We start from the raw sequence: 11,052 nt of genomic DNA on the forward strand, positions 1-11,052 counted from the left end.
TTAGTCGCGGTTCGAATATTTCCGGGACTAATGGGGGTGGACGGAAGCCTCTTTTTCTACTAGTGAAACAAGAAGCCTTGGACAGCTCAATGTGCCGGTTCTTGGCTTAGAGTAATTTTGTAACGGTAAATGCAAAAGTTTCCTAAGTTTTTTCCCATCTCTTCATTGAAAAATCATCTAAAAGGAAAAAAAATGTCACTCTTTTTATGAAAATAATGCAGTGAGTGATCGTTTTGGCCAAAGATTTTTTTTTGCAATCAGTTTTGGTCAAAGACTAAGTAGGTCATACTTAACTTGATGTTGTAATTGTTGATATTTTCTATGTACATAATTGTTTAAAGTTCACTATATTTTATTTTAACTAAACTAATGCACACTAATACATGGTACATTTTTTTAGATGAAATACAATACGGAGTACTATTTTAGGGGAGATAATACATGGTACTAAATTTTGACGCATAAAGGTAATCAAAAAAAGAAAGAAGACGAATGATAGTATATTGTTGGTGAGACCCATTAATGAGTGACAGTAACAATGCAAAGAGGCTGGGTCAGGAGAGTGGAGCCCAGTTAGGGCAGCGCAGTGGGGGAGCTCCTATACATCACCTTTAGCGTCATGTACAGGAGGCACCGCGTACCCCAGCTCCTGGTTATGCCGGCTCATCTTCTATTTTTGTTTTGTTTTTATTTCCCTTTTTCCTTTTTTCTATTTTGGTTTTTTTTTATTTTTCAAATCTTAATATTTAAATTTTTTGCGTATTTTTGAAAACATGAACATTTTTTTAGAAAAAATGAAGTTTTAAATACTTGACTGTTTACTAAATTCTTAGACCGTGAGATCATATCTAATCACTATTACCGGGGGCTATTTTGGCTGCATCAACCGTCACACCGTACCATGGTGATCATAAATGTGTAGTTGGGTATTCCAATGGTATGGGTTGAGGCGTATGCATCGATAGCGTAATTTGTTCATCCATGTGACGGAGAGATACAAAGGGCCCAGTCGGTGTGATTACATCCATGAAAGCTGCGCAGCGTATGACTAGGTCATGGGGATGGAATCAAACATAACGAGTTTAATGGCATTGTCGATAACGAGATCAAACTAGGTATATTGATACCGATGATCATGTCTCGGACAAATATCGGCGCCGAATGAACAAAAAGAATACGACTCAACACAATGGTTCAAATGTTGATCATATCTTCGTGGAATGCATATAGATCACCATGGTAATCCAGACCCCTAGTGATCGTTTGATTAGAGAAATTGTCTCGGGTCATGTCTACGTTATTGTCGAACTGTAGGGTAACACACTTAAGGGTTCAACGAAATTTGAGATAGTTTTGGATTCATCGGAATTGAGAGATATATCCGAAATAAGGTCCCGGAGTTATCCGAAAGATTTTGGAATAGTTGGGGAGGTGTCTCAGACAAAAGGCAATTAAAGGATATGTATAAAATATATTTAATTAAGTAAAAATATGTTTTATTTAATTATAAAAGGGCCTTCCTACCTTAATTGGTCCTCATATGGAAACGGAACCATAGGGGAAGGAAGGGGATGGCCGATCGGGCCACACGGGCCGACCCACCCAGGCCGATCGGGCGGGGAGCTGATGGTGCTCAGGTGATGACGCCAGATAATCTTGCTGAGCGTTGTTGTGGAAGCGGTTGGGAAACCCCAAGAGGAAGGTGTGATGAGCACATCAACAAATTTTCCCCTCAGTACGAAACCAAGGTTTAATCGACCAGTAGGAGAAATACGTGACTTCTGAAGGTGTTGCGAGCTGACTAGTGGCAGGACGCACTACCAGCATCAGCAACAACGTGGAACCTGCACACAACAGAACCAAACTACTTTGCCCCAACTTGCGGTGAGGTTTTCAATCTCACCGGTTTGTTGAACACAAAGGATTAGACGTATCGAGTGAAAAGAGATGTTTGCACAAAGTAAATAGAACATGATTGCAGTAGATTTTATCAGTAAAGGAAATAGGACCGGCCGGGGTCCACAGTTCACTAGAGGTGTCTCTCCATAAAGATAAATAGCATGTTGGGTGAACAAATTACAGCTGGGCAATTGATAGAATATCGACCAATACATGACAAGATGATTACTATAAGATTTAATATGAGCATTCCAACATAATACATAGACCGTAATTCAACTGCGTATATGACTAATAATCCACCTTCAGGTTAGCGTCCGCACCCCTTTGAGTATTAAGTTGCAAGCAACAGACTATCCCATTAAACAATGTGTGTAAAATAAACAATAGAATTACCTTTGGATAAAATATTGTTGTTTTCTCCCTAGTAGCAATAGCACATCTACAATCTTAGAATTTATAAAGTCACTCTCGTAGAAAACTAGAGGCATGAACCTACTATCGATCATAAATAACCCCTCTTGGAGTCACAAGTGTCCACTTGGTCAGAGTTTCTAATAGCAACGGAGAGCATGCAAGATCACAAATAACATATGACATGAATATATAATCAATCTCAACATAGTATACAATATTCATCGGATACCAGCAAACCAAACATATAGGATTACATAAAGATGATCTTGATCATGTAGGGCAGCTCACAAGATAGATACATGAAGCACAAAGTGGAGGAAACACCCATCTAGCTGTTGTTATGGACCCAAAGTCCAGGGATGAACTACTCACGCATCACTTCCGAGGCGGGCATGGTGATGTAGATGCCTCCGGCGATGAATTCCCCCTCCGGCAGGGTGCCAGGAAGAGCTTGAGACCCCCCCCCCCCCCCCCGAGATGGGTTCTGCGATGGCGGCCGCGACGGAACTTTTCGTGGATGGAGGCTCGGGTATCCAGGATTTTCCCAAGAAGATGTATAAATAGGCAGAGGAATTAGGTCGGTGGGGCGCCTGGTGGGTCCAGACCACCCCTAGGCACGGGCCAGGTATAGGCCGCGCCTAGGGTAGGTTTAGCCGCCCTGCTGCGCCTCTTCGACTCCCCTCTAGACTTCATCTTCATTTCGGTAAAATATTGACTTAGCTTTTGTTTCGTCCAATAACGAGAATATTTCCTGTACAAATTCTATGAAATACAAAAACAGTAGAAAATAGGGAACTGGCACTATGGCATCTTGTTAATAGGTTAGTGCCGGAAATCATGTAAAAGTGCAACGAAGTGTAAACAAAACATATATGAATTGGTGTAAAATAAGCATGGAGCATCAAAAATTATAGATACGTTTGAGATATATCAAGCATCCCCAAGCTTAACTCATGATCGTCCTCGAGTAGGTAAGTGATAACAAAATAATTCAATTGATCTTAGCAACTATGTTATAACATGAAGAGTAACTCAAACAAAGGATCATGAATAATAGTGCATTGAAAGCAATTGTGTGTTTATGATCATAGAGTAAACATAGCGAAGTGGTACTCAACATGTCCTTATGGAATAGCAAAACATAAATGCAAGGACACCTTCAAAGTTCAGAGGGTGACTAGATACAAGTAATTTGAGAGCAAACAATAGCACAATGATGAATCAATCAATAATAATTTTGGGGCTATGCATATTGCACTAAGAATGACAACTATGATCTCTTAATTGGTGCATAAAGTAGAAGGTGAAGACTTAACATAAAAGTCAAAGAGAGACTCTTTGCAGAGTAAACAAAACAAACAAGTTTATAAACCTTCCAAAAAGTATGGTACTTATTAGCTTTGAGATCGCATTGCCCCTATCATAAGCATTTTGAATGGTTAAAGTTAATGTGAGTAAAAAATGAGCTATATGCTTGCAAATCACAAGTTGAAAATCTCATGCCCCTTGAATACGAGTACCTAAACCTCATGCTACTCAATTTAGGTCTCAAATAAGTTCTTATCATTGTATGTATATGTGTATCACTGAGAACCGGCAACGGGGTACCTCTTGCCCGATGATATGGAGGTACTCTTGTGGAGCAATCCCATGCAAAAATGATAAGACAAACAGACAATGAGCACCTCAGCAATTTTTTTATTTACTATTGGTATAGCTTTTTTATTGCAAATGCTTCATACAATGCTCACTATGGCTTAGCTCTAAATTTCCACCATGAATAATGCATGGCTTAGATTAGCGGCCCATGCGTTTTCCTAACTCATACACAAACTCCATGGACTTATAAGATCATGACATCAACTGAATATAAGTGCAATGTCGAAAGTGTTCCCCATGAAACCATGGTTCTACTAACTCCCAACTCGCAATTTGCAAACATATAAACTTCATAATATAGGCACAATGATCAAATTTATTAAGTACAAGAAAGTAAATGTGCCAACAAGTTCGTGAGAGCTTTACAGACTAATTTTCTCATGCCAAGATTTAATTGGAAGATAAAACATCACAAATTACTTGGAATAGCAATAATGCTACTAGGTAGATATGGTGGACAAAATTGTCAAACATTATTTCATGGTGGTTGGATGCACGAGTAGAAATCATACTCAGCACAGGAGACGGCTAGCAAAAGACTAGGAGCGACTAACTAAGAGAGCAATAATGGTCATAATCATGCATAGCGATAAAACATTATCAATCAAAGAATAAAGTGATATTACAAGTCAAAACCTAAATGATCATAAAGGCTTTAGTTGACTGGTTATAGTCATAACATGGTGTAAGCATGTGCCAAGTCAACCCAATAAAGCATCAAAGGAGAATACCACAATATTATGCTTTTATGATAGAAACAACACATGATTATTTCAGTGACACATTATGCACTCTCAGCCATTTGAAAAAATGCACGCTAAAACAATAAGTACTAAGCATATGACAAGAATAACATCCAACATGACATGCCAAAGTATATGCCACAGTGTAGACAAACTTCCTTTTGCATCACTATAGTCATGAAATATTTTACTCGTATCCAACACCAATCAAATTATTTGAAAAAATCTCAGAGATGAAATACAATATGGACCAGAGAGATAATCATGCATAAATAAAGAATAGTCACGTGCTCTGAAAAAAATTCAAGTGAAAAAACAAGAGCTAAACGCAGTACCAGAAAACTAGAACACTCGAAGAATAATAACAACGAAAACTAGAGCGGTTATATGCAATTAAAATAAGCGGGTCATTCTCCAAAACAAATGTGTCGGGATCCAACATATGCTATAGCAAACAAAACAAAAATAAAGACGCTCCAAGAACAACACATAGTGTATGAAGCAATAAAAATATAGCGCATAGAGAGATGGCATGTTGCTTTGTTGATGAAGAGGGGATGCCCATGCTTTGATGCTTGTACCTCTTGAATATGTCTTGGGGTGCAGGGGCATCCTCAAGCTTGAGCTTTTGTCCATTATTCATCTCATCACATCATTCTTCTCCCCCTACACTTCAAAACTTCCTTCGCACAAAACTTCATACAATTCTTCATTAGCAGCATTAGTACAATCAAAATAAAAAAATCCACTTGGGTTCAATACTAACATATATCAAACATCTATTAAAACATAAGATACTGTAGGAACCTTTCAAAAATCTCTTTGATCAAAAGAACTCAAAAAAAAAGAAATTTAAGTGGCAAATGCAATAGTGCAGAAATCTGTTAAAACAGAATAGCAGGTAAAGATCGATTTTTCTGAAAATCCTCTGTTGCTCATCTCGAAAAGTGGTCAACTACTAATCTGGACTATGCATAAAACATGACAGATCAAAATTACGCTCTGGCTATTTTTTCGAATTTTTATGGTAACAACATAGAATCTGTTTTAAGAGCTGCAACTTCCCCAAACATTACTTTCTTCATATTAGGTGCTATTATTAGCACAAAAACGAAATAAAAATGATAAGAAGAGATCATTAGAGTAGTAATAACTTCCAAGACTCAACAAAAAGAAAAAAATTACTGTAAATAAAACATGGATTGTCTCCCATAAGCGCTTTCTTTAATGCCTTTCAGCTAGGCGCAGTAGTTTGAGAAGATGCTCACAGAAGAAATATGAATTGAAGTAAAAGAGAGCATCAAGAAGCAAATATGAAACACATTTAAGTCTAACCCACTTCCTATGCATCGGAATCTTGTACACAAATAAATCCGCAAAGAACAAAGTGACAAGCATAGGAAGATAAAACAAGAGTAATTTCAAAACTTTCGGCATATACAGAGGTGTTTTAGTACCATGAAATCTACAACCATATTTTCCTCTCTCATTATAACTTTCAGTAGCATCAGGAATAAACTCAACAATATAACTCTCACATAAAACATTATTATCATGAGCCACATGAATACAATAACTATTACTCTCCACATAAGCATAGTCATTCTTATTAATTGTAGTGGGAGCAAATTTAACAAAATAGCTATCATTATTATTCTCATCACCATAATCATCAGATATAGGAGACATATTGTAACCATAATCAATTTTCTCCTCAATAGTAGGTGGACTGAAAATATCATATTCATCATTGTAATTATCATAGCAAATTTTCTCCTCTAAAGCAGGGGAAGTAAAAAGATCATGAAAACTAGCTTCCCCAAGCTTGGACTTTTTCATAGCATTAGAAATAATGGTGTTCAAAGAATTCGTACTAATAACATTGCCATTAGCATGCAAATAAAGTTCCATAGGTTTTTTAATTTTCTCTTCGAACACTTCATGTCCTAACTCAAGATAAATACTATACAACTCTGTAATTTCTTTTGCCATCAGAAAATCTTGATGGTCATCCATTGATGGCGCCAGACAATCTTGCTGAGCATTGTTGTGGAAGCGGTTGGGAAACCCCAAGAGGAAGGTGTGATGAGCACAGCAACAAGTTTTTCCTCATTACGAAACCAAGGTTTAATCGACCAGTAGGAGAAAGGCGTGACTTCTGAAGGTGTTGCTAGCTGACTAGTGGCAGGACGCACTACCAGCGTCAGCAATTGCGTGGAACCTACACATAACTCAACCAAAGTACTTTGCCCCAACTTGCAGTGAGGTTGTCAATCTCACCGGTTTGCTGAACACAAATGATTAGACGTATCGAGTGGAACAAGATGTTTGCATAAAGTAAATAGAACATGATTGCAGTGGATTTTATCAGGAAAGGAAATAGGACCGGGATCCACAGTTCACTAGAGGTGTCTCTCCATAAAGATAAATAACATGTTGGGTGAATAAATTACAGTGGGCATTTGACAGAATATCGACCAATACATGACAAGATGATTACTATGAGATTTGTTATGGCCATTACAACATAATGCATAGACCGTAATCGAACTACGTCTATGACTAATAATCCACCTTCACGTTAGCGTCCGGACCCTTTTCAGTATTAAGTTGCAAGCAACATACTATCACATTAAGCAATGTGTGTAAAATAAACAATAGAATTACCCTTGGATAAAATATTGTTGTTTCTCCCTAGTAGCAACACCACATCTACAATCATAGAAGTTATAAAGTCACTCTCCCAAAAAACTAGAGGCATGAACCTACTATCGAGCATAAATACCCCCTCTTGGAGTTACAATTGTCCACTTGGCTAGAGTTTCTACTAGCAACGGGAAGCATGCAAGATCATAAATAGCATATGATATGAATATATAATCAATCTCAACATAGTATACAATATTCATCAGATTCCAACAAACCAAACATATAGGATTACATAAAGATGATCTTGATCATGTAGGGCAGCTCAGAAGATCGATACATGGAGCACAAAGTGGAGAAGACAACCATCTAGCTACTGCTATGGACTCATAGTCCAGGGATGAAATACTCACACATCACTTTGGAGGCGGGCATGACGATGTAGATGCCTCCGGCGATGATTTCCCCCTCCGGAAGGGTGCCGGGAAGAACTTCAGAACCCCCGAGATGGGTTCTGCGATGGCGGCCGCGACAGAGATTTTCGTGGATGGAGGGTCGGGTATCCAGGGTTTTGCTGAGAAGATATATAAATAGGCAGAGGTATTAAGTCGGTGGGGAGCCTGGTGGGCCCAGACCATCCCTAGACGTGGGCTAGATCTAGGCCACGCCTAGGGTAGGTCTGGCCACCCTGTTGCGCCTCTTCGATCCCCTCTAGATTTCGTCTTCGTGTCGGTAAAATATCGACTTCGGCTTTTGTTTCATCCAATTCCGAGAATATTTATTGTACAACGTTTCTGAAATACAAAAACAGCAGAAAACATGGAACTGGCACTGTGGCATCTTGTTAATAGTTACTGCCGGAAATTATGTAAAAGTGCAACGAAATGTAAACAAAACATATATGAATTGGTGTAAAACAAGCATGGAGCATCACAAATTATAGATACGTTTGAGACGTATCAAGGGTGGGAGGCCTTGGCTGGTCGGCTGCCCCCAAATCCTCCTCCTTTTTTCCAATCTTGCCCCCTTATAAACCATTGTCCCTCTTTGCGCCCTATATAAAGATACCCATAGGCAATTAAAATAGGGAAATATCTCTCTCTAGTTTTCTTCTTCGTGCGGTTCCCCGAAGAGCTGCATAGGGATGGAGAAAACTCCACCCAGTACACGGGAGTTCTACTGGGATCCGGATCAAGAAGATCTACTTCCGCAACTTCGCTGGATCAGAGGCGGTACATCATTGAGCACCGTACGTGTGCGAAACTACGAGGTGTTGCACCTGCGACACTCGACGTCATGGAAGAGGACTTCTGCACGACCCTGAGGTCGGTAACGAAAGTACGTCTACATCAACCACGTTCTAGTGGAACGATGACTGCTATCAGTCTACGAGGGTACGTCTCCGATATCATCCCCGTTACTGGATTACTCCTTGGATAGATCTTGGGCATATTAAGGTTTGCGATAAGTTAGATTTTTTGTGTTCTTCTCCGAAGCCCTATAAGAGGAAACCTCGTATAGAAACAAAGAACAAGGGCCACAGCTAGAGAATAATGTTGTTGTCGGCCATGGCAAGCCCAAGATATGATAGAGATGGGATTGTACTTCTGATGTGAAGAATGGTGGTGGTTGTATGTTGAGTGGGTCCAAGATCAAAAAAGGAGCAAAAACAGGTTTGCTCTTTCATCATGATGGGTGGGTTTGTTCATCATCATGCTGTATTGAGTATTTTATTTATATTATTATAGGCTAAGAGGAATTTGGGAGTTCAAATGGACAAAGTTGGCAAGGCTGATTGCCACGAGTACTTGGTGAAGTACGTGCTACCGGCTATCAAGATTAGAGCATCTCTAGCCGCATCCCCCAAAGCGCCCCCCAAATGGCGCCGGATCGAGCGTTTGGGAACGTTTTCGTTCGTACCGCGTTTGGAGGACGTCGTTCCCCAGCCGCGTCCCCCAAACGCCGCTCCCAAACATTAAAATACTATTTTTTTTAATTTTTTTTGCATATTTATTTCAATACAGAGAAGAAACATTTCACAAACTAATACATAATTAGGAACATGGTTTACACGAACTAAGACATAGGTTGAAACATGGTTTCCACAAACGAATACATAGTTTGAACCATGGTTGACACAAATTAAAACATTGCAAAATAACGAAACCTAACTAGTGTTGGCATCGTAGATTTCGTGTGTTCGTCGCAAAGAAAGAACACTCCCAGGCACTCCCAGTCACCAAACTGGAAAATCCAGCTGGTGATGATAGCCCTGTTGGTCATTTCGAGGAAGAACATCCAGAAACCTCCGTGCCTATTTTCGCTGCGAAGAAACAACACTTAGTCGCCCTCCTTGTCGGTGTCGCTGTGGTAGTGTCGGCGGCATCGCGTCTCGTCGGACACCTTGACGCTCATATCGGCCTCACCAAGGTAGGAGAATGTGAGCACGCAGCCAACTTCGAGGTCGTGGTAGCGCGCGAACTTCTCCCAGCCGGTGTGGAGGTACATCTTGCCGCGCCCGTATTCTCATGAAAAGTTAAGCAAAATTTTCTTGAGCCACCATAATTGTATGCGGGATGTCATTAAACATAGGGGGTCAATTTTTTATGACCTCGCTCACATGAAGCAGAAGGCTTTCACGGGACGAGAGTAGCTTCATGTTAGGTTGAAGGTGGACAAGGTTGTTGATGCCGGCGGTGGAATTCCTTAATTCGCAATAAGCATTTGAATTTCTCTTTTGTCAACTATGTTTTGCTCTATGTTGCTCAAGTACGATGTAATGCATGGACTATGTACGAAACTTGTAATTAGTGCTATCTTTTGGTTAAATTTGTTTTTTCATGTTTGTGCTTCGTGAGCATGCATGACCATTTGCACTGAAATAATATGACCATATTACACTGAAAATATATGGTGATAATGCATTGCATATGGTGAAGGATGATTGCATAATATGGTGAAGAATGATTACATATGGTGAAGAATGATTACATAAGAATTTGACACTTGGAATCTTGTTCACCACTAGTAAGTTTCACGAAACATTTCCCTAGACCATCAAACTCCTCGGTCTTGGGAGCAATTATGTCATCTTCATCAACGAAATCTTCAGAGTGGCTACCGCAGATGAAAGATATACCCTGGCTTTGTTCACCCCGTATGTGCAAGCACAATCCTTGCACAAAAATTTCAAAGTCACGATTCCATTCCCGCAAACGCCGTGTAGATCATGCGGAACCTGCAGCCGACACTTCAAACAAACAAAAAGACGCGTATGTCACCGGCAACGTCGCATTTGTTGCACACGGAGCGAATATGCATCCTTCACACCTATATGGAACGATGAAGGGCGCAGGGAGCGCCAACACCATGTCCAGCATGCCTTTGCTTCGCTTTCTTTTTCCAGCACGCCCTTGATGCCCTCCTTGAGCACTTTCTCCAGGACGTTCTGGTTACCGTCGTGGGCCACCATGTCCTTGTGGCTCTCCATCCCGTGTCCTGTTCCTACTTGGACGCCATTGTGTGCTTTAAAAAAAGAGATCGATATAGGAGTAGGAAGGCCATGCATGCACTACTTCTCATCAGTTTCACACCCCATAAGGAAACCCAAAGGGAGAGCCGAACGAGTTCACAACTGATGCACGAACTACTTCTGATCGATTTCACATGTCATCAAGGAAACTCACCG

The sequence above is a fragment of the Lolium perenne genome, chromosome 7 (assembly GCF_019359855.2).
Source record: "Lolium perenne isolate Kyuss_39 chromosome 7, Kyuss_2.0, whole genome shotgun sequence".
NCBI classification, from domain to species: domain Eukaryota; kingdom Viridiplantae; phylum Streptophyta; class Magnoliopsida; order Poales; family Poaceae; genus Lolium; species Lolium perenne.